Source organism: Rutidosis leptorrhynchoides, chromosome 5 (assembly GCF_046630445.1).
Source record: "Rutidosis leptorrhynchoides isolate AG116_Rl617_1_P2 chromosome 5, CSIRO_AGI_Rlap_v1, whole genome shotgun sequence".
NCBI classification, from domain to species: Eukaryota; Viridiplantae; Streptophyta; class Magnoliopsida; order Asterales; family Asteraceae; genus Rutidosis; species Rutidosis leptorrhynchoides.
Genome location: NC_092337.1, coordinates 78511196 through 78537077, shown reverse-complemented (window position 1 = coordinate 78537077; position 25882 = coordinate 78511196). Strand labels below are relative to the sequence as shown.

General features: G+C 33.0%; 1 non-coding gene across 1 annotated transcript; it reads left to right on the top strand.

Annotated features, from left to right (window-relative positions):
* Window positions 1-11808: 11808 nt before the first annotated feature.
* On the top strand, window positions 11809-11915 carry LOC139850902 (small nucleolar RNA R71). The gene has a single exon (XR_011760278.1). It is a non-coding gene; the product is annotated as a small nucleolar RNA R71 (small nucleolar RNA).
* Window positions 11916-25882: the final 13967 nt, after the last annotated feature.

The following is a 25882-nucleotide window of genomic DNA, read 5'->3' as shown; positions in this document are numbered from 1 at the left end:
CACCAGTATCAAACAAGACAGAAGCTAAAAGATTGTTGATTGTGAATATACCTGTCACCAAGTCGGGGTTATCGCGTGCATCCCTTGCATTAACATTAAAAGCTCTACCACGGGGTGGCCCGCCATCTTTTCAATTGTTTGGGCACGCATTTCTGAAATGGCCCGTCTGTCCACATTCGTAGCACTTCTTTGGCCCATTGGTGTTCGGCTTTCCATTCAAAGTGGTGACCTTGCAGTCTTTCCTGATATGCCCAGCCCGTTGGCACTTCTCACAGACAACATTGCAATACCCAGTGTGGTGCTTGTAACACCTCTTGCATTGTGGTAAGGTTCCTTTGTAGTTCGGGTTGGTGTTGGTGTTGTTGTTGGGATTAGGGTTTCCACCATTGTTGTGCCTCTTGGCGGGGGTTTGATCGTAGTTTCTTCCCCTGTTATTGTTGTTGTTGTTGTTGTTGTGGTTGTTGTCCCATTTCCTATTTTTGCTACTACCAGCTTCAAACTTAGCCTTCTCCGGCTCATCAATAAGAATCTGATTCATGAGAGTATATGCGCCATGCGCATTGCTTCGGGAACATTCGGTGGTTTGGATGAGGTGACATTACCCTTGATGGACTTAGGAAGTCCCGAGAAGTATTTCTCCATGTGCTTGAATTCGGGTGTGACCATGGTTGGACACATAAGAGCCAACTCTAAAAACCTACGATTGTAACTGTTAAGGTCGTTCCCTACGGCCTTCAACTGCATGAATTCAATTTCCATCTTCTGAATTTCGGTTCTCGGACAATACTCATCAATCATAGCCGCCTTGAATTCCTCCCATGGCGTAGCATACGCCTCATCGATACCTTTCGCTTGAGCTAACGTGTTCCACCACGTTAGCGCGCCGTCAGATAGCGTGCAAGATGCAAACTTGGTCTTATTGTCCTCCGAACAGTTGCTAACTCGGAATACTGATTCAAGTTTCTCGAACCATCTGGTGAGACCAACTGGTCCCTCGGTGCCGCTGAAGTTATGCGGTTTGCAGCTCTGGAATTCCTTGTATGTACACCCATTTCGAACGGGTGGAATAACCGGTGGTGGTGGCGGTGGAGCTTCGAGATTTCTTTCTGCTAGGGCTGCAGCGACCCGTTCGTTGATCATGTCCTCAATCTGGGCGGCGGTAGGTGTGGATCTTCCGTTAGCCATGGTATTCTAAACAAAAATTTTGACCCAAGTCAAAATCCAGCATGCAAGTAGTAATAATACAGTATATAGTGACCAACATGGAATCAAAACATCACATGTTATTAAATAATGCATCTAGGTACAAATACCACAGAATCATCGTACAGCAATGTAAATAGAACATTGTGCAAGAATTAAATAACGCAAAGTTCCATTCATTAATAATAATAAGTTTCATACATCTGAATAAGTTCGTACAATACATATGAAATACATGAAACTATATCTAGATTACATCATGAAATCTAAATACAAAGTCCTACGGTGAAGGCGGGTGAACTGCTCCTCAAGCTCAGTGACTCGAGCTCGGAGAGTCTCAATCTCCCTCATCAGTTCCTCATTAGAGGGAGCTGGTAGGGCAGGCGGTTCAGGTGGGGCGGGTGGTGCGGGTGGTGCCAGTGGTGCTGATGTAGATGGTCTGGCTCCGGATGTAGACGGTACGTCCCTAGATGTAAGTGGTCCGTATCTAAATCTAGGTGGTACGGTTCCAGGAATAGTCAATAAGTAACGGGGAACCTTACGTATCTGTGGGTCGGCAGGGTATGGCACAACTCGTTTACGAGCAGTAACCCTACGACGATGGCCAAATGCGTCAGTAAAAGCACGACCTCCATTCACCCCTGGAATGACGGTGCCGTCGAAACGGTACCGCTTCTTCGGCGGGGTGGAGGGTGCCTGAATTGGTCTATCAGCAGGATCCTCATCATCGTTGGAGTCGTCTGATGACGAAGAATCGGCGGATGATGAGTCATCCGAATCGTGTGGTGGTGACACTAGTGGCTGAGCTGGTAATCCGAAGCGTCCGAAGGCGGCCAACATCTGTCTGTGTCTGCCTAGCGGAATCACGACTAAACATCCGTCGGGAGTGCGTCGGCAAGGCGTGCGCATGTGGTTACGAAACGGCCCTTCCCCGAACTCCGCGGGGATCTCAATACCACCAATGCGGGGCTGTGACCTCGAGGGTCCGGGAGCAGACACTGGGGCAGGTGCACTAGTACCAGCTCCGGAAGTAGAAGCGCCGGGATCACTAGTGGGTGTCGGGGCCGGTGTATCGGCAGTAGTAGCAGCAGGTGTAGCAGTAGGTAGGGCGACGGGGTCTGAGTCTGTACTGCCCGAAATGCCAGCAGGTGGAACATCCGACATCTGAACAAGGAAAAATAAATTTTCCATGTCAGTATGTCATAAAGCAAGCAAATAATAGGCCAACAGTTTAGATCATGTATAACGGTAACTAGCATGGAAATAACAGTAATTCGTATGAAAGTAGCATGCAATCGAAAGCAAGTAGCATCATGCAGTAGTGATATCATGTAGTAGCATACGGCATATAGTAGAAAAAGTAAGCAGTAGCATGCAGTAAATTCAGCAGAAACAAGTAAACTAGCAAGTTGTAGATTAGTCCTATTAGTGAATCCTACTCGGGTCGGTCTTAGACTCACTAATGCAACCTAATTCCCTACAACCAATGCTCTGATACCAAATGTGATGCCCCGTACAAAACCATCGTGTACGAATCATCAACAGCAGGATCATTACAAGGTTAAGTACTATATGCTGTAATTAAAGAAGTTGCATTCACGATAAAAAGGTGACGTCATAACCGACATCAAATGTTTTACATTTCAAAAGCATGCTTCACTAAGTAGAAGCAAATAATAAGTGTATGTGACCACAATGGTCATTACAAGTCATAGTTCAAAAGTACGAATGTTTGAATGCAAAATAAAGTAGTTCATGCGATAACAACTCTAAGCAGCGGGTTCTACAGCACGACTAGTACACAGCGGTAGCTAACCTCAAGCACCTGAGAAAAACATGCTTAAAAATGTCAACACAAAGGTTGGTGAGCTATAGTTTAAGTATAATAGTATGTAAGGTAGGCCACGAGATTTCAGTGCTACAAAGAACGTTTCAAAACAGTATGATAAAGTATATGTTAACCGTGGGCACTTGGTAACTAACTTAACGTTTATACCCCCTGAAAGTACACTTGGCAAGTGCGTATGTTTACGAAGTATTAAACACTCGTTAAATGCTAGCGCGACTAGCCCGAGTGGGGATGTCAAACCCTATGGATCCATATCTAAGATTCGCGTTCACGGTTCAAAAACCAATGATTAAACGTTACCGAGCTAAAGGGAATGTTTATGCTGTTATATAACCCACACATATATAAGTTTAAGTACTCGTGCCTAGTATGTAAAACATAAAATCCGCATGTATTCTCAGTTCACAAAATAAGTTAAAGTAAAAAGGGAATGCTATAACTCACAATGATATGTAGCGGTAAAGTAGTAGTCGGGAAAGGTGTGCAAATAATCGGTCCGAAGGTCCTCAACCTAAGGCAAATAGTACTAAGTCAGTAAATCGTCTTAATAGGTTTAAAAGTATGTATTTAAGGTCATAAAGTTCATCATCATTCATCATCAAACAAAAGGCGTAAAGTAGGTTTCGTTTATGAAAGTAGTTTAAAGCAAAGGCTGACTTCGATCAGTCACCACGGCCTCTACCCTTACTGAATTAAGGTGAGAACAGTGGCCATGGCTCCGTATATGAGTCCCTTAAGTGTGGTAAAATTTACAGAAGCAAACTCGTCTTCGTTTGACCGTGACGACGGTCTAAGTGCGAGTAGGTCAGAAATTTCTGCACAACGTTAAAGGACATAGTGACGATCGGAGGGCCATAAATCCTAAACCGTAACTCAGATTAAGATGAGTCCTATATGAAAAGTTATCTACTCGAAAATTTCTATCTAAAAATCAAGGTTAGAACAGCCCAGGTCTACTGGTCTATTACAGAAACATCAGATCAGTAGCTTTTGGACAGAAACAGTAAGTTTAAAAGGGTTCCGGTGGTCTTGGTGCTTGATGTTCATCATGGTTCTCATCCTTGATGCATATAGCTTCAAGTGTAAAACTCATGGATGTGGTTACATCATCTTAACCAAGTCTTGACCATCATAACACTAGTACAAGTCTAAGACATGAAACACAACTCACTTAAGAGTTGCATGTAGTTTGATGAACCAAAGTTACATCAAAGTCTTAGATCTAACACATACATGAACTTTAAAAGAAATATTGAACTATAAACTTGAAAGTTAACTAACTAATCAAGATCTTAAGATGTAGAACATAGTTCTTAGTTAGATCTTGAAGATCCAAGACTCAAAAGTCTAGATCAAGCATAAGTATACAAAGTTATATTTAAAGAAAACTTATTTACATGTTCTTGAACTTTTAAGTTAACTTTTAGTTCCAAGAGATATGAGATCAAGACTAACTTGTAGTACTTGACCATATAATCTAACTACATGAAATTAAAGTGCATAAAATGAAGAAGTAACTAAGTAAACATGTAATTTGTTCATGGTTGTTCATACTTTAAAGATTCAAACCAAGGTTTGATCTTTAGAAAGTAAACTTTAAAGTTTACTTCATGAGCTTCAAGTATGTCTTTAATCAACACAAGAACTTTATAATCTTTGAAACATTATATGTAGAACCTAAACTAGAGAGTTTAGTTCTTGATTGTTCTTGTTAAAACAAGATAAAAGATGAATCAAACTAGAAAGTTAGATTCTTGAAACATGTAAGTAAATAACAACAATTAACAAGACAAGTAACATTAACAACAAAGAACAACAAATGATGATGATGATTTGCATGTATGTATACGGTTTTAGGGAGAAAAGAAGAAGAGAAAATGTCTTCAAGTTTACTTACAAAGAGCAAAGAAACCTTGAGAGAAAAAGAGAGAAAGATAATTGCAAGTAGAAGTGTGTTTAAGAAATGAGAGAAATGTGAGTGAAGTAGTAAACAAGAAAATGAAACAAAACACTCCTAAAGGGAGCTTAGGGCTATGGTTTTTACAGCAGAAAATGGGGGGAGGGAGAAGTTTTGTGGTCACTAGAATGTAAAGCTTCATAAAGGTGGTTATTAGATGGTTATACATGGGGAAGATGTCTAACTAGATTCCAATTGTTCTTAGACTAACTAGTTACATCTAAAATGATACTTACACTTTGAAAGAGTGGGCTAACTAAGCCCACTTAAAGGTAGGGTGGGCTTACAAGTCTCAATTCATGAGTCCATTAACTAATCAAAGCCCAAGTTCAATTAATTAACAATTTAAGCCAATTTAAGCCCAAGTAACTAACTAATAGTCTTAGTTAATTAAAATGATTAATAAATTTAATCATGAATGTAAATAATACTTGAAAATATTATTCGTGTAAGTTCCGGGTGTCACAAAGACGTTTCAGGCAATTAAAGTCAAGTCCGGGCAATCATGGCAACATGCAAATGTAATGACATACATTCGTTTAATCACACGTATTAATAATAACAATTATTAATAAATAAACGTTGGAAAATCCAGGGTCGTTACAATAAGACTTTATATACCCCTGATGTTGACTCACCCATACGATTCATTCATCACACGTACGAGTTGGCTTCATCAGCCATACGGGTGATCACTCACTCGTGTCTTCTCATTTAGGTTGTAATTGTGACTTAGCTCAGCATCAACCGTGTGTATGAGCCTGTCAGCCGTACTAGTGAGGCTTCACTCATACGTTTGACTAAGTCTAACATAGTCAAACATCTAAATGTCGTTCCTGCAGTTCCTGTAACCACATACAAACATGGATAGGATAATAACGAGCAATCATGGTGGCCTGTAAACTGTTGTACCTACAATGGACGTGGGTAGATGTCTAGGGACTTGCATAAAATGCATCAACAGAAGGTGTGAGTTGTAAGGAAACGAAGGAGGTGAATTTATAAGAAAATCTCCGACAGAACAATTAAAATGGACGATCGCATTTAAAGCGGATCCTAATTCCCTTGATTACCGGAGAGTCAAATCTTATTAAGAAGATTTTCTTCAAATCCCTTGAAATCTGGGAATCAATCATATCTACGTCAAATGATAAGATGAATCTACACTTACTCATTTCACTCTTCTATGTTAGCTTCATTCGTACTCTTCATATAAATGGATTATTTATCCAAATTATTCGCTGATGATAAAACTCTAATTTTTAGCCCGTATGCATCATGAAAACGTACTTATTATCATTCACGACCTTTCCACACAAATTTTGGGACGAAATTTCTTTAACGGGTAGGTACTGTGACAACCCGAAAATTTCCAACCAAATTTAAACTTTAATCTTTATATGTTTCCGACACGATAAGCAATATTTGTTAAGTTAAATTTCAAGAATTTTAAACTATGTTCATACATTCATTCAACCTCGACCAAGTTCCAACGATTCACGAACCATTAAATGAATATGATTATATATGTATATGTGTATATATATTATAACTTGAAACGTAAACAAAATATTAGATTAAATACTTTATATGATTGTATCTGTTTCAAAATGTTTATCAAGGGAATTAGAAGATAAGATCAAATGATTGAATTATCAGATATATTGAATTATGATTACAAGTCTCTGTTGAAAGGCCCACGTTGATTTGAGAAATCTTTCCATTTTAACAATATTCGGAAAATGGTAAAGTGATTTATAAATAAGAACAAATTGTCAATCATTGAGAACTAGACAAAGAATAGTGGAAGATTGAATCTCATAAAGACTCGATTGATCTATTTAGTTTCAAACGTACAAAAACGTTTTCAGTTTAAAAAGAACTTTATTATTAAAACGTATATAACTTTTATAAAAATGTAGAACCACTTTTGACAACTCATTACTTAACTAGTATGATAAAGATAACGATATTTATATTTTATTTTATTAAATATATATAACGATTTAAATTAATATTATATATATTTATACGCGTATTACACGTACATAGTTTTATAATTTTACTATACTTAAACTTTACCTTTACTTTATTTTTACTTTACTTCAACTTTAATAATTCACTTTAATAATTTATACTTTAATAATTCACTTTAATAATTCATACTTTAATAATTCACTTTAATAATTCATGCTTTAATAATTCACTTTAATAATTCAAAAATCTATTATAAATAGAATTCAATAGGTTTCATTATTTCATAGAAACTTGAAAATATTTTTCTCTAAACTCTCTCAATCGATTTACATATATATATTTACTCCGTATTATTTCAAGATATTATTAGTATACATAAAATATTACGACGGAGTGCTGTCCGAGTGATTTCGAAATTGTTTTTCGAGTGGGATAGGATTAAGGAAATTATGGGTTATAGCTATGGAGGTGATTGAGTATGGTTCATGGGTATGCTCGTGAGGTCAATATAGTGTTTATCATTTCCGTTGTGTCTACGTACCTTTCCTGCAATATTGAATCTCAATATTGATATTTGAGTACTCATAATTTAACTTTTACATACTAATAGTGTATCCCTGACTAGTGCTCGAGTATTTAGGATTATGCATGCTTGTACTTTTAATATTGCCCTTAGACAGGTTAGGTTGAATCTTCAATTAGTTACACTTGCGGTTGAGATAAGGTATAAGATATGCATGTCCTTGGAAAGCTAGCGAAAAATTAAGAACTTTTCCTTTAGATATCGAATGGTTTCGATGAACGAATTAGAAGTTATAATCAATTGAATTTTCGATATTTTTATTAAAAATGATTATTATTATCGTCATTTTTATCGTCGTTCTAGTTTTATCTTATTATTATCATTATTATTATCTTTATCAATAAAAGGGATTTATCATTAAAAATGTTATTTTTTTTATTATTACTATCGTTATTATCGTTAAAGTTATAATTAGTATTATTATTATTATTATTATCCAATTATTATTATTATTATTATTATTATTATTATTATTATTATTATTATTATTATTATTATTATTATTGGTATTATTATTATTATCATTATTAATATATATATCATTATTTAAAAATGGTTATTGTTATTGTTATTATTATTATTACTATATTATCATTAAGATAATTATTAGTATTATCGTTAATAATGTTATAGTAACTATCATTATTAATATTAGTGTAATTAAAACAAATATCTGTAACACCTAATTATTTTGATTACTATTATTATCATTATTATGAACACGATATAAAAGACGATTAAAAGCTATTAAACGAAACGATTAGGAAATAATGGGTAAGAGTATCATGATGAAATTAAAATATTATAAGATATTGATTTATATAAAATTATCGTTCTTATTATTTTTATCATTACTATTATTATTAAAAGTATCGTTAGTATTAAAACTATCATTTTAACAAAAATTATCATTTTTAATAGAAATGTCATTGTTACTATAAAATATCATTATTATTATTATTTTAAATAGAATTATTATTTTAAAGATAATATTAAAAATTATTGTAAATATTAAAGTTATCATAATTAGAATTATCGTTTTATCATAATGTTATCTTAGTAATTATAAATATTGATATTTTTATAATAATTATTATTATTACAAAATAATACAACTTTTACTTACTAACATTATAGATATTATTTTATCAAATAAATATGTGATACAAACATATTTTACTACGTGTAATAACTTACTTTAATAATACCTATCATATTATTTTTATGATATTAAATGAACCCTATAAATTTTATTACTTAATATATATAAAAGTATATTTTATTATATAAATTTAATATAAAAATTTTTTTATTAATAAATAAATTATATTATTTACTCTAATAAATCTTTTAAAAATATTTAAAAATATAAAACGACGATATTTAAACTATATATTAATCATGTATAGATTTTTGGAAATTATTTTGAGTCAAATTTACTTTTGTTGACTTTTGCATATTAGTCTCGAGCATTAGGATTGTGGTACACTATGACTTGACCTAATTTGTAAGACAGATATTGACTAACACATAAATATATATAATTAATTTAGGTTCGTGAATTCGAGGCTAACCTTGCACTTGTTCAATGACGTTATATGTATTTTTACTACGAAATACAGTATGGTGAGTTTCATTTGCCTTTTTACCCTTTATATTTTTGGGCTGAGAATACATGCGCAATTTTTATAAATGTTTTACGAAATAGACACAAGTAATCGAAACTACATTATATGGTTGAATTATCGAAATCGAATATGCCCCTTTTTATTAAGTCTGGTAATCTAAGAATTAGGGAACAGACACCCTAATTGACGCGAATCCTAAAGATAGATCTATTGGGCCTAACAAACCCCATCCAAAGTACCGGATGCTTTAGTACTTCAAAATTTATATCATGTCCGAAGGAGGATCCCGGAATGATAGGGGATATTCTTATATGTATCTAGTTAATGTCGGTTACCATGTATTCACCATATGAATGATTATTTTTGTCTCTATGCATGGGACGTATATTTATGAGAACTGGAAATGAAATTCTTGTGGTCTATTAAAATGATGGAAATAAATGATTATGATAAACTAATGAACTCACCAACCTTTTGGTTGACACTTTAAAGCATGTTTATTCTCAGGTGTTAAAGAAATCTTCCGCTGTGCATTTGCTCATTTTAAAGATATTACGTGGAGTCTTTCATAGCATATTTCGAAGAACGTTGCATTCGAGTCATTGAGTTCATCAAAGATTATTATTAAATCAATTTATAGTTGGATAGTGGATATTATGAAAAGGTATGCATGCCTGTCAATTTTCGATGTAAAGAAAGATTGTCTTTTAAAAATGAATGCAATGTTTATAAAATGTATCATATAGAGGTCAAATACCTCGCAATGTAATCAACTATTGTGAATCGTTTATAATGTATATGAACGGGTCCTTTCACATTAGCCATGAGTGTGGCTAACATTTCAGCTTCATTAATTGGTTCAGTTCCTTCTCCTAAAGAACATTCTCCTGTTCCTTGTAATTCTAGAAATTCTTCTAACAATTCTGCATGTGAATCTATAGGTTGAATATAATAACATGTATCATCTGCAGATTGCGGTTGTCGCATGGCTCTATCAACAGAAAAATTAACACTCTCGTCCTCTATACTTAGGGCCAGTTTCTTACCGAACACGTCTATTATTGCTTTAGCCGTGTTTAAGAATGGTCTTCCTAATATGAGAGGAACTCGAGAATCTTCTTCCATGTCCAGAATAACAAAATCTACTGGAAATACTAAAGTACCAACTTTAACTAGCATGTTCTCCATTATCCCTCTAGGATATTTTACTGATCGATCAGCTAGTTGTATGCTTATTTGTGTTGGTTTCAATTCTCCAAGGTCTAGTTTAGCGTATAGTGAATACGGCATTAGATTTATACTAGCATCTAAGTCTGCCAATACTTCTATTGAACTAAGACTACCCAGAAAACATGGAATTGTGAAACTTCCTGGATCTGATAATTTTTCTGGTATCTTATTCAACAACACTGCAGAACAATTAGCATTCATTGTAACAGCCGAGAGTTCTTCCATTTTCTTTCTATTTGTGATTAGATCTTTCAAGAATTTAGCATACCTTGGCATTCCTGAAATCACATCAATGAAAGGAAGATTGACATTTATTTGTTTAAACATATCCAAGAATTTGGATTGCTCGGCTTCAAGTCTTTCTTTTCTCATTTTACTCGGGTAAGGAAGTGGTGGTTGGTATGGTTTAACATAAGGCTTTGTCTTAACTGTGTTATCTTCATTAACCTTTTCAACTACCGGTTCTGTTTCCTTCTCTTGCTCAGGTTGTGGTGCCTGTGTAGTCGAAATAGAGTCATCAGAAATTACAGGTATTTCAGGTGGTTTAAGTGTAATACCACTTCTTGTGGTAATGGCTTTAGCTATTTCATTCCGGGGGTTAGCATTTGTATCACTAGGTAGACTTCCCGGTTTTCTTTCACCTATCAACCTTGCTAGGTTGCTTACTTCTTGTTCCAGATTTTAAATAGAAGCTTGTTGATTTCTAAATGCTTGGGCATTTTGTTCATTGGTTTGTTTCTGAGAGGTGAAAAATTGAGTTTGAGATTCTTCTAGCTTTGACATCATATCTTCTAAATTTGGCTTTTTATCATCGATTTATGGTGGTTTATTTGGAAAAATAGGTCTTTGCTGATTGTAAGTATTATTGGATACTTGTTGATTGCTAGGACCTTGTTGGTTGTTGTATGGAACATTTTGGTTATAATTCTGATTTTGATTGTAGATTGGTCTTGGTGGTTGATAATTATTCTGATAATTATTTCCAGGCCTTTGGTTTATATATGAAACATTCTCTCTTTATTCCATTGTTTGTTCAATACTGAGACAATCTTTTGTCAAATGTGGTCCTCCACACTGCTCACAACTAATTCGTATTGAGTGAATATCTTTAGTCATCTTTTCCATTCGTCTCTCAACATCATCGATCTTTGTGGAAATGGAATCAAAGTCATGGCTAGAATCGGCTCTAGCTGCTTTAGATGATCTAACGATATCTTTTTCTTGATGCCACTCATGTGAGTGGGAAGCAGTGTTATCAATAATTTTGTAAGCTTCAGTTGCGGTTTTCTTCATAATGGAACCACCAGCTGCTATGTCGATGTCTTTGCGTGTAGTGATGTCACATCCTTGGTAGAATATTTGTACTATTTGATAAGTGTCTAAACCATGTTGCGGACATCCTCTCAACAACTTTCCAAATCTTGTCCACGCTTCATATAAAGTTTCATTTGGCTTCTGCGTAAACGTAACAATTTCTCCTTGAAGTCTCACGGCTTTAGATGCCGGAAAGAATTGTTTAAGAAATTTTTCATCTAAAACATCCCATGTATCAATCGCCCCTTCAGGTAACGATTCTAACCAATCTTTGGCTTCTCCCTTTAAAGTCCAGTGAAATAACATGAGATAGATCTGTTCATCCTCAACTTCTCTTATTTTAAATAAAGTGCAGATCCTATTAAAGGTTCGAAGATGTTCATTTGGATCTTCCTTCGGCGCACCACTAAATTGGCATTGATTAGTTACCATGTGTAGAATTTGTCCTTTGATTTCATAATCTGGCGCATTAATGTCTGGTTGAGTAATTGCGTGACCCTGGTCATTGCGTTTAGCTCTCATTCGGTCTTCCATACTTAGAGGTTCCAGATTTTTCATGATTGAATTTGTTGAATCTGAATCACTAGAGGATTCTGATTTAATAGTTTCTTCCTCGACAATCTCTGAATGAGTAATTTGTGGTTCAGGAGGAATAATTAGTGGTTCAGGATCTCTGAATTATCCCTGAATATCCTTCGGGTTCTCAATTGTGAGGTCGGGTTCAAAAAATGAATTATCGGAAATTTGAATTGGAGTACTTGGTCGACTTGATGACGATTCTAAAGAAAAATCAACGGCGACAATATTGGCTAAATGTCTTGATCTTGTTACAGGTGGTGAACGTATAAAAGGTGATGAACGTTTTGCTCGGTGCATTCACTGAATATCCTATTAGTTATAAAAATAAAAATTATATAAGTTATCAATTTAATAGACTTTTCTGATTTTGCCCACGTTTCGAATAGCCAATAGATGCAGCAGGTAGCCAGGACCCTTTAAATCGGAAGCCCACAACTCGCCACTAACAAATCCAACTATTACTACGAACCAGAAAATTTTGGATGTCTATCAATTTAACCACTTAAAATAATTTTTCGTCGAAATTTTGAAGAAAAAAAAATCTATGTCCTAAAAACTAGAGCGGCGAGAAATAAGAAAGAAAAAGAGCGCGTCGGAAAACGTCAAAAAATAAAAGGTCGAAAAATAAAAATAAGAAAGTAGCGCGTCGAAACTTAAAAATCTAAAAACTAAATATTAAAACATGCGTCTAAAGGTATTAAAACTTAAAAGAAATTCTATATTCGAAACGGCAATAACTTAAATAGGTACTAAAATATATTAAAAACTAAAGCGATAAGCGACGTCGTAAAATTCTAAAGCGCCTAAGTCTTAGTCTAAAGAAAAAGCACTTAAGGGATTTTACGGCAAAGCATAAAAATCTAGAAATAAAAATAACTACGGCAAAATACTAAGTTACAAATTATTACGAGCGAAAAATATAAATATTACGAATAAACGGTTAAAAAGATATAAAATTTAAAAATAAAACTTAAATTATAAAAATACAATTTTTACAAAAATATTATTTTTATAATTTTATTTTATAAAAATATTAGTTTTATATATTAATAAAACTAATTAAAACTTAAAATTAATTAAAACTAAACTTACACTAATTATATTAAATTAAAACCCTAATTTTAATTAATAATAATTAATTTTAACCCTAATTTCGTAATTAATGTTGTCCAATGTTTGACCTGTCAGAGAACTCCGCGAGTGCGGATACCAGTTGGCAAAAAGCTTCGCGAGTGCGGAGGATACAGATTCAGCTGAGGTGCAGGTCGAATTCGTGCAGGTTCAATTGTTTTTTTGTTTTTTTTACTTTTTTACGTTGTTTTTAATTTTGTGTTTTTATTTTATAGAAAATATAATTTAAACAAAACTTATATTTTTTCAAATACTTATTAGTTTGTTGTAACTTAAAAAAAATAAACTTTTTTTTTAATTAAAACACCTAAATAGATATATATATATATATATATATATATATATATATATATATATATATATATATATATATATATATTTATGTTTTTTATATTTTTGTTTTTAATATTTAAAAACTTATATTTTTACAAAAATAAATTAAAACTTAATAGAAATCTTTTTTTAATAGCGTTTCGCTTTCGGAGTTTATGAAGTCTCCGGCAGCAGCGCCAAAAATACTTGATGTTAAAGCAGAGGGGTACGAAATAGTTATATTTTTATTGCGAAATACTATTAAATACGATACAATTTTACACAAGTTATTTATTTATTTATAGAGTGGATATACCTAAACCTTGCTACAACACTTATAGGCAGTGTACCTAATCGTACAGTAGTGTAGTTTTTAGTAAGTCCGGTTCATCCACAGGGAACTAGCCAAGTTTAACGCTATATTTTTAAAACTATTTTTGTATATATATATATATATATATATATATATATATATATATATATATATATATATATATATATATATATATATATATATAAGTAGTATTAATATTATAAAAGGGGGTTTTACCGTTTAATGACGGTTTGTCGATTTTAAAACTTTAGTCGCAGTTAAAACCTAATGTAAAATATTAAAAATAAATATAACTTAATTTAAAGCGTAAAGTAAATGACAATAATTAAAGTGCGATAAATTAAAGTGCGATAAATAAAATGACGATAAATAAAATTGCGATAATTAAAAAGTACATTAATTAAAAAGTGCGATAAATAAAATGACAGTAAATAAAAGTGCGATGAGATATAAAATAAAGGAATTATGCTTATTTAAACTTCCGTAATCATGATGTTTGACGTGTTGATTTTAGTTTATTACCATGGGTTAATTGTCCTTTGTCCTGGATTATTCGATATGTCCATTTGGTTTTTGTCCATAACAGTCCATCAGTCATAAATATAAAGTGCGAGTGTCCTCGTCAAATTATCCTTATATCCGAAGTCAAATATTCCAACTAATTGGGGACTTAAACTGTAATAAAGTTTTAATACTTTATTATCAATTACACCAAGTATCCTTGCATGTAATCCACCCCTGTTTTAATGAGTCCAATGACTATTAATCCATTCCCGTGTCCGGTCAAATGAACTATTATTAGTACTTATAAATATCCCGCCCATCGTGTCCGATTGAGTGTATGTGGTTATTTATAATTACGTCCAATTGTAAATCTTTATATTAAATTAACGAACTATCATTCAATTAAAAAAATATAAAGCCCATTAATAGCCCATAGTCTAATTTCCACAAGTGTCGTTCTTTTGTCCAAACCCCAATTATGGTACAAAGCCCAATTACCCCATCTTTAATATTTTAGCCCAACATCACGATTACTTCGATTTAAATAAGCATAATAATAACTTAGCTACGAGACATTAATTTAAAAAGGTTGAACAAATAAGCATAATAATAACTTAGCTACGAGACATTAATTTAAAAAGGTTGAACATAACTTACAATAATTAATAATAGCGTAGCGTTACACGGACAGAATTTCGACTTACACACTTACAACATTCGCTAACATAACCTTGTTATTATTATTAATCTTAAATTAAAATTAAAATTATAAATTATATATATATATATATATATATATATATATATATATATATATATATATATATATATATATATATATATATATATATATAGTAGAGAGTGAGAGATTGAATTATGTGAATAAAACCGATCAGAATGCGCGACCTTTTATAGCCCCACATTTCACTGTAGAGCTCCGCGAGTGCTGAGCTTTTATGCTTTACACCTCCGCGAGTGCGGAGGTCTGGAATCCAGCTCACTAAATGAATTTAACGTGGGCTGCTTTGATTAAAATAATATATAATATATATATAATTAATTATATATAATATTATATTCTTGTGCATAGTTGACTTGTAATTTTTGGTCCGTTGCGTCGCGCGTTGAGAGTTGACTTTGGTCCTGGTTCTGGATTTTCGAACGTCCTTTCGTACTATTTAATATCTTGTACTTTGCATTTTGCGGCTCGTACTCTTGTAACTTTTAGACGTTTCTCATCAATAATTTGAACCACTTAGATTGTACTTTGTACTTTTTAGCTTTTTGGTCATTTGCGTCTTCAATTCGTTGAATCTGTCTTTTGTCTTCACCTTTTATTATTTAAACGAATATCACTTGTAAATAGAACAATTGCAACTAAAAGCTTGTCTTTCTTGAAGGATAATGCTATGAAATATATGTTCGTTTTTAGCATTATCAAACACCGTGGTCAAACAATTGTTGCTGCTACTACCTTCTCCTGTTTCAAGCTCAACACAAAAACACATTTCTATTTCACTATATCAAAACTCAAATTTAAAATAACACAAGAAAAACATACCTCATTGCAGCTGCAATTCGAATTTCTAAAACCTCCTTATTCATCGCCACAGTTAAACAAGATCCACCACAATCATGCTGAAAGACAATAGTTGATTACATCACTAGGTATTTGACCTCTATATGATACATTTTACAAACATTGCATTCGTTTATAAAAGACAAACTTCCTTTACATCGAAATTTGACAGGCATGCATACCATTTCATAATATTCACTATCCAACTATAAGTTGACTTAATAATAATCTTTGATGAACTTAATGACTCGAATGCAACGTTCTTCGAAATATTCCATGAAAGACTGTAAGTAATATCTTTAAAATGAGCAAACGCACAGTGGAATATTTCTTTAATACCTGAGAATAAATGCTTTAAAGTATCAACCAAAAGGTTGGTAAGTTCATTAGTTTATCATAATCATTCATTTTCATCATTTTAATAGACCACAAGATTTCCTTTATTCAATAATCATACACTCGCAAGTGTCTAAAATTCATTCATATGGATTGAATGTAGTGACCCGGAAATTTCCGATCAAATTTAAACTTTAATCTTTATATGTATCCCACACGATAAGCAAAATCTGTAATGTTGAGTCTCGAAAAGTTTGAAAACTATATTCATGTAATCAATTACCCTTTGACCATGTCTGACGATTCACGAACAAAAATGTGTAAATAGAAATGTATGTGTATGTACATATGTGTATTTTTTTTTTAAGCTAAGAAATATTGATAAAACATTTAAGAGCTTGGTGATACAAAAATAGATTATGAGATTATTATGTGACTTGAAAGCATTGAACGAATTAGTTGATATGAATATAAGCTACGAGATCTATTTTATGAACATAGAAATGCTATCACAGTAGTTAGTGAATAATACTTTACTTGAACGTATTTGTTCGATGTAAGTTTATCAATGAGATTAAAAGATAATATCAAGTGATTGATTTATCAGGTACATTGAATTATAATTACGAGTCTTTGTTATGAGGTCCACTTGAATTAGAAAACTCTTACTTTTAACGGTATTCGGAATATTTAGTAAAGTGATTCCATGTAAGAACAAAAGTGTTATTATTGAGGATTAGACAGAGGTTAGCGGAGAGTCTCGTTTAATTATCAAAAGCGTACCTTGCAATGATTGACTTGTGTCACTTGGTAGGTTAATTATTTAGTTTTCTTAATATTGAAGACGTTTTACGATATAGATGAAACCTTTTAAAGAATGATTTTGAATATAACTAATTCTGGAAAACTAAATTATATTTATTCAATTTAGTACAAACACATTTTTTTTCGATATAATAGAATTTGATTATAAAATATTTTTATGGATTTTCAATGATATAAAAATAAAAATAAATATAAAATAAAGATTTCTAATGAGCACCAAAAGACTACAACATTTCATCACAAGATTGAAAGTTAAAATGTTGGAAATCACTAAACCTGCGCACTTGCACGAGAAAAATCATAACTAAATCATACTGACTCGAAAAAGGGTGATTCCGGTGTCCAAACGACCGTAACTCAAAAATCTACAACTTTCACGAAGACACCATACACGAATCGTGTACCTATCTACACGAAACGTGTAATCTTGTGCCGACATATTTTGGTGGCGGCTCACTATGCAACATGTTTTTAATTTTTATTAATATTATATTATATTATTATATTATTTATAAATCTATATATATAGGATCGATCATAATTGTTTTCTAACTATCTATCTCTCACACTCTCTCTATAATTATATTTATTATTATTATTGTTAGTGTTATTATTTACTACGACGAGGTCATGGGCGAGTTATTTCAAAACGGGTTTTATGAGCGGGATAGAGCTAAGGAAATTATGAGTTATGGTTATGGAGGTGATGGGTATTGTTCATGGGTATGCTTGTGAGGTTAAACTAGTGTTTGTCACCTCCATTGCGTCTACGTACCTTTCCTACAATATTGAACCTCAATATTGATACGTTCGTGAATCCAAGGCCAACCTTACACTTGTTCAATGATGTTATATGTATTTTTACTACAAAATACAGTATGGTGAGTTTCATTTGCCTTTTTACCCTTTATATTTTTGGGACTGAGAATACATGCGCTTTTATAAATGTTTGACGAAATAGACACAAGTAATTGAAACTACATTCTATGGTTGAATTATCGAAATCGAATATGCCCCTTTTTATTAAAGTCTGGTAATCTAAGAATTAGGGAACAGACACCCTAATTGACGCGAATCCTAAAGATAGATCTATTGGGCCTAACAAACCCCATCCAAAGTACCGGATGCTTTAGTACTTCGAAATTTATATCATGTCCGAAGGAGGATCCCGGAATGATAGGGGATATTCTTATATGCATATTGTTAATGTCGGTTACCAGGTGTTCACCATTTGAATGATTATTTTTGTCTCTATGCATGGGACGTATATTTATGAGAACTGGAAATGAAATTCTTGTGGTCTATTAAAATGATGGAAATAAATGATTATGATAAACTAATGAACTCACCAACCTTTTGGTTGACACTTGAAAGCATGTTTATTCTCAGGTTTGAAAGAGATCTTCCGCTGTGCATTAGCTCATTTTAAAGATATTACTTGGAGTCATTCATGACATATTTCAAAAGACGTTGCATTCGAGTCGTTGAAGTTCATTAAAGATTATTATTAAGTAAATGACAGATTAGGTCATTTATAGTTTGGATATTATGAAATGGTATGCATACATGTCAATTTTCGATGTAAAGAAAGATTATCTTTTAAAAACGAATGCAATGTTTGTAAAATGTATCATATAGAGGTCAAATACCTCGCAATGAAATCAACTATTGTGAATCGTTTATAATGTATATGAACGGGTCCTTTCAGTTGGTATCAGAGCGGTGGTCTTAGCGAACCAGGTCTGCATTAGTGTGTCTAACTGATAAGTCGTTAGGATACATTAGTGAGTCTGGACTTCGACCGTGTCTGCATGTCAAAAGTTTTGCTTATCATTTCGTGTCGAAAATTACCTGCTTATCATTTTAAGTCTAGACGCGCTTTCCTGCATTTATTGCATAATAGTGTATAGACGAATTCTTATCTTAGCATATCTGATACTGTGAACTTTGACTGACATTTTTCAAAGATTCTCCGTAATTTATGGGATTTTGGTATTATATATACATATGTAAATTATGTATAGAAAGATATCAAATCTAACTCCTATAATCTATTTCATATCAAAAATTCATTCCCTTGATCATACGAGATGGATCCCTCAACCAGTTCGAATTCCTCAGATTACGACAGCTATTCCGATATGGAGTCTCATTCCAGCTCCGAAAGCAGTATGACCGGAATAGATCAACCAATCAGTCATCACCTATTCTGGATGAAATGGGGATGGGTTCGTAGCCTCCTCAATTATTGGAGACAAGAAGAAGGTGATCCTTTCCATCCACCAAATTGCCCTATTGACAATGAACCTGAAGCACTTACCGGCGAACCTGTTCGAGAAACCATTTTCTCTCTCATCTCCAGAGTATCTCGTCACGATTATATACTACACCAAATTCTTGATTATATTTATCCGCTCGTCCGAACCGACGATCACCCCGGTGTAATAGAAGAAGTTAACGAGCTTCGCGCTCGGGTAGTGGCTTTGGAGAATACGGTGCGAAGGTTACAAACACCATCAGCAGCACCAGCAGCGTAACCAGTACCGCCAGTAACATCCACATCGCAAGTCTCAATACTAAAAGCACCAGCAGCATCACCGACATCAACATCAACCACCATTATTAACATCAACAGGATCATTACCACCACCAACAATCACATCCGCATCACACACCTCAATATCCCAATCTGTATATCGGATATCAACGTCACACGCACCAAAGATACCAAGGAGTACCAACAACAACAAACGATGAAGTATTGATTCATAACTTCATCGGAGAAACATTCTGTGGTGATTAGGTAATCTCTAAAGTTTTAGAGATTATCTATCTCAGCCTTAACCGTAAACCAGATGAGTGGACAGAGATGATAGAGAGAAGAACCGAAACCCTAACAAGACTGGTGCGTAAGGTACAAGCTAGACTTGTTTTACCAACATCATCAGCAGTACCAATAGCCTCACCAACACAGTCAATGCTGTCAACATTGTTAGAATCGTCAGCACCTCTAACCTCACAAGTTTCGCCAATTCAAGAATCACTGTGGAAACCATTACAAATTAATAACAAGTATATTGTATCAACGAGTTATGAAGTATTAACTCAGTTCCTCCGAAGAATTTATATGTATATTCTATAAAAAAATTTTTACCATAATAAATCTTTCTGTACTAAGCTATTATGTATGGAACTTAACTATCTGGTTAATTCATATTACTAATTTGCTATGATGTACATTCTTCGTTAACAATTTAATCATTGTTAACTACAATCTCTGCTTCAACTCAATGAATTTTATTTCATAATAAATCAAGTGTATCATTCAATAACATGTTTGATTATACACTTTCATCTTTGATATACCCGAAATTTACGGGAAAACAATATTCGTATCTTGCGAAGTTAGCAAGAGTTCCATGAGCATCAGCATGATTCACTAAGGAAATACATATAAATATTGAAGCATTGATTACATTAGTGAAATACTCCGCAAAGTTTATGTAATCTCTAATGTTTTAGAGAAAATTCATTTCTAATTCAATCCGAAAAATCAAATGAGCTTAGTATGATATTAACTCATTGAATCTGTACTACATCTGAAGAAAATATACCCACATATATTTTCATAAAGATTGTAATGAGAATTCTTGTTCAAAATATTATTTGTGAAATTTTTTTAACGGGTAGGTAATACCCGAGAGATATATAAAATCACAATTAATATGTTACATTCTTCAATTCTGATTCAATAATCATCAACTAAACCAATATACATTCTTCTATAGAAATCAAAACAATCATACTCATTCGAATCTAATTACATAATCTGATTTTGGGAATTTCAGAATTCAACTCGAGATACAACCAAAATCATCACTCTTAGATCCTTATATTTTTCAAAGCTATACTTTGACTTCAAAACTGTGATAGCACATCACTTTTAATCGTAACACACAAGATGGATATGAGAAATCATTCGGGATTTAGGACGATTTCATCATTTGGATATTGACTATGACAATCTGCAATCAAAACCCTCCGAAATTCTAGAAGACACTTCAAATAATAAACAATTGAGATGATGATCCAACCACACGTTACCCGAAGTTTTGTACCTGAAAAACTCTCGAAACCAAAGTCATAATCTAACATGTACCTGCGTCGAATTCTTCTAGCAAGAACAACATTTCGATTCCTTTTCAAAGTAGCTAATTTTGTCACGGATCCAGCAAGTCAACTTCGATTTTTTCAGTCGAACCAGTCTTATTATAACCCTGATAGATACGTTGCCCTTTCGTCATTATTACTGGGGAACCTTTCATATTCCACCATATTACCACCAGCGTTTAATCATCTAAAACACGATTCTTCTGAACCCACCTCAGATTGATAACCAGAGATTCAGATATTATTGCATTAAATGCAGAGGAAACATAAAAATGGTAGATGGTTTAAACGGTCAAAAGTTTGATGATAAAAGATAGTGAGTTGGTAAAGCTCAGAAAAAGAAAGGATTTGGTACTGAAAAATGGATTGAGCAAAGTATGAAGGAAGCCATGGACAAATCACAGAGACTGAATCTGCCTTCAAAGGATCCAAATGATTCAGTGCCTGCTGAACTCGTTAGCGAACACCTTATTTCTTATTCTAAATCTCCACAGACAAATATTCTTCATCATCATCATATCTTGAATATTCTAAGATATCATAGTATCTTTCATTATAAATATCCTTGATAATTCTGAAGATATTTTCATAAGTATTCTCATTTGAAATCAATTATCTCTCTGTAATATCTGCAACATAAAAAGAAACTGTGTTAGTTTCTAAATACTGAAAAATTCGAATATGAATGTTTTTGAAGTAGTGTTGGGAACTGATACATGAGTTAATATAATATAATGACACTTGATCAACGTCATTATATTACAGTAGGTCATGTTAAGTTTCTAATGGGATGTGATGATTCACAGCACCATCATCATGTGCCATTTACACGACTCTTACATTCGATCTAATCCTTAAACATAGCAAGAAAATATTTCTTGATGATTCGATCTTTTACAGGATATTCTGGTAATTTGACAAGTCAAAATCGCATCATTAAGATTTCCTTCTTAGAACATTAACTATGTTCATTCCGAAATTCATAACTGCAAATTCTGGACCATTACTCGCTTGACTCGAGGACGGGAAGAGGAAACGAAAGAATGAAGCTCCAAACTAGAAATTGGAGCATAAACCGCAGCAAATAAAAGAGAATATTAATTATGGGTGACAATGATTATAGAAGACAGATGCAGGGGCATCGAAATATAAGGGAAGATATAAAACTCAACAACCACCCTGAAGCTACAAACCGTGCATATCAATACGTATTGCCACGTAAAGGCACGGAAAAATTAATAACACTATAACCCCAAGATAATAGTAGAAGTAAATAAAATCTTCCGGTGGTAGATGAAAGAGAAGGATGACAGATGTAAAAATTAAGAGTATATCAAGGATCAAAATGGGATGGAGCATATTGACGAATGTTTTAAAGTATGAACTGAGGAGAAAGAATAGAAGGTGTGAGTTGTAAGGAAACAAAGAGGGTGGATTTATAGAAAAATATCCGACAGAGCAATCGGAACAGATTATTACATTTACTCAAAGAAGATCCTGATTTCCTAAGTCGCCGAAGAACCAAATCTTATTACGAAAATTTTCTTTAAATCCCTTAAATTCCGGAAATCAATCATAGCTACGTCATCAGTTAAAACAAATCTACATTTACTCATTTCGCTCTTTTACGATAGCTTCACTCATACGCTTCGAGAAATCGAATTATTTTATCCGTACTTCTTAATCATGATAAAACTCTATGTATCAGCTTATATTCGTCATAATAACATTCTTACTATTAGCTATGACGACCTCTATCAAATTTCGGGACGAAATTTCTTTTAACGGGTAGGTACTGTAGTGACCCGGAAATTTCCGATCAAATTTAAACTTTAATCTTTATATGTATCCGACACGATAAGCAAAATCTGTAATGTTGAGTCTCGAAAAGTTTGAAAACTATATTCATGTAATCAATTACCCTTTGACCATGTCTGACGATTCACGAACAAAAATGTGTAAATAGAAATGTATGTGTATGTACATATGTGTATTTTTTTTTTTAAGCTAAGAAATATTGATAAAACATTTAAGAGCTTGGTGATACAAAAATAGATTATGAGATTATTATGTGACTTGAAAGCATTGAACGAATTAGTTGATATGAATATAAGCTACGAGATCTATTTTATGAACATAGAAATGCTATCACAGTAGTTAGTGAATAATACTTTACTTGAACGTATTTGTTCGATGTAAGTTTATCAATGAGATTAAAAGATAATATCAAGTGATTGATTTATCAGGTACATTGAATTATAATTACGAGTCTTTGTTATGAGGTCCACTTGAATTAGAAAACTCTTACTTTTAACGGTATTCGGAATATTTAGTAAAGTGATTCCATGTAAGAACAAAAGTGTTATTATTGAGGATTAGACAGAGGTTAGCGGAGAGTCTCGTTTAATTATCAAAAGCGTACCTTGCAATGATTGACTTGTGTCACTTGGTAGGTTAATTATTTAGTTTTCTTAATATTGAAGACGTTTTACGATATAGATGAAACCTTTTAAAGAATGATTTTGAATATAACTAATTCTGGAAAACTAAATTATATTTATTCAATTTAGTACAAACACATTTTTTTTCGATATAATAGAATTTGATTATAAAATATTTTTATGGATTTTCAATGATATAAAAATAAAAATAAATATAAAATAAAGATTTCTAATGAGCACCAAAAGACTACAACATTTCATCACAAGATTGAAAGTTAAAATGTTGGAAATCACTAAACCTGCGCACTTGCACGAGAAAAATCATAACTAAATCATACTGACTCGAAAAAGGGTGATTCCGGTGTCCAAACGACCGTAACTCAAAAATCTACAACTTTCATGAAGACACCATACACGAATCGTGTACCTATCTACACGAAACGTGTAATCTTGTGCCGACATATTTTGGTGGCGGCTCACTATGCAACATGTTTTTAATTTTTATTAATATTATATTATATTATTATATTATTTATAAATCTATATATATAGGATCGATCATAATTGTTTTCTAACTATCTATCTCTCACACTCTCTCTATAATTATATTTATTATTATTATTGTTAGTGTTATTATTTACTACGACGAGGTCATGGGCGAGTTATTTCAAAACGGGTTTTATGAGCGGGATAGAGCTAAGGAAATTATGAGTTATGGTTATGGAGGTGATGGGTATTGTTCATGGGTATGCTTGTGAGGTTAAACTAGTGTTTGTCACCTCCATTGCGTCTACGTACCTTTCCTACAATATTGAACCTCAATATTGATACGTTCGTGAATCCAAGGCCAACCTTACACTTGTTCAATGATGTTATATGTATTTTTACTACAAAATACAGTATGGTGAGTTTCATTTGCCTTTTTACCCTTTATATTTTTGGGACTGAGAATACATGCGCTTTTATAAATGTTTGACGAAATAGACACAAGTAATTGAAACTACATTCTATGGTTGAATTATCGAAATCGAATATGCCCCTTTTTATTAAAGTCTGGTAATCTAAGAATTAGGGAACAGACACCCTAATTGACGCGAATCCTAAAGATAGATCTATTGGGCCTAACAAACCCCATCCAAAGTACCGGATGCTTTAGTACTTCGAAATTTATATCATGTCCGAAGGAGGATCCCGGAATGATAGGGGATATTCTTATATGCATATTGTTAATGTCGGTTACCAGGTGTTCACCATTTGAATGATTATTTTTGTCTCTATGCATGGGACGTATATTTATGAGAACTGGAAATGAAATTCTTGTGGTCTATTAAAATGATGGAAATAAATGATTATGATAAACTAATGAACTCACCAACCTTTTGGTTGACACTTGAAAGCATGTTTATTCTCAGGTTTGAAAGAGATCTTCCGCTGTGCATTAGCTCATTTTAAAGATATTACTTGGAGTCATTCATGACATATTTCAAAAGACGTTGCATTCGAGTCGTTGAAGTTCATTAAAGATTATTATTAAGTAAATGACAGATTAGGTCATTTATAGTTTGGATATTATGAAATGGTATGCATACATGTCAATTTTCGATGTAAAGAAAGATTGTCTTTTAAAAACGAATGCAATGTTTGTAAAATGTATCATATAGAGGTCAAATACCTCGCAATGAAATCAACTATTGTGAATCGTTTATAATGTATATGAACGGGTCCTTTCATTGAACACCTGGTAACCGACATTAACAAGATGCATATAGAATATCCCCATCATTCCAGGACACCCATCGGACATGATAAACTCGAAGTACTAAAGCATTCCAAATTCCAGAATGGGGCTTGTTGGGCCCGATAGATTTATCTTTAGGATTCGCGTCAATTTGGGGGTCTGTTCCCAAATTCTTAGGCTACCAAGCTAAAA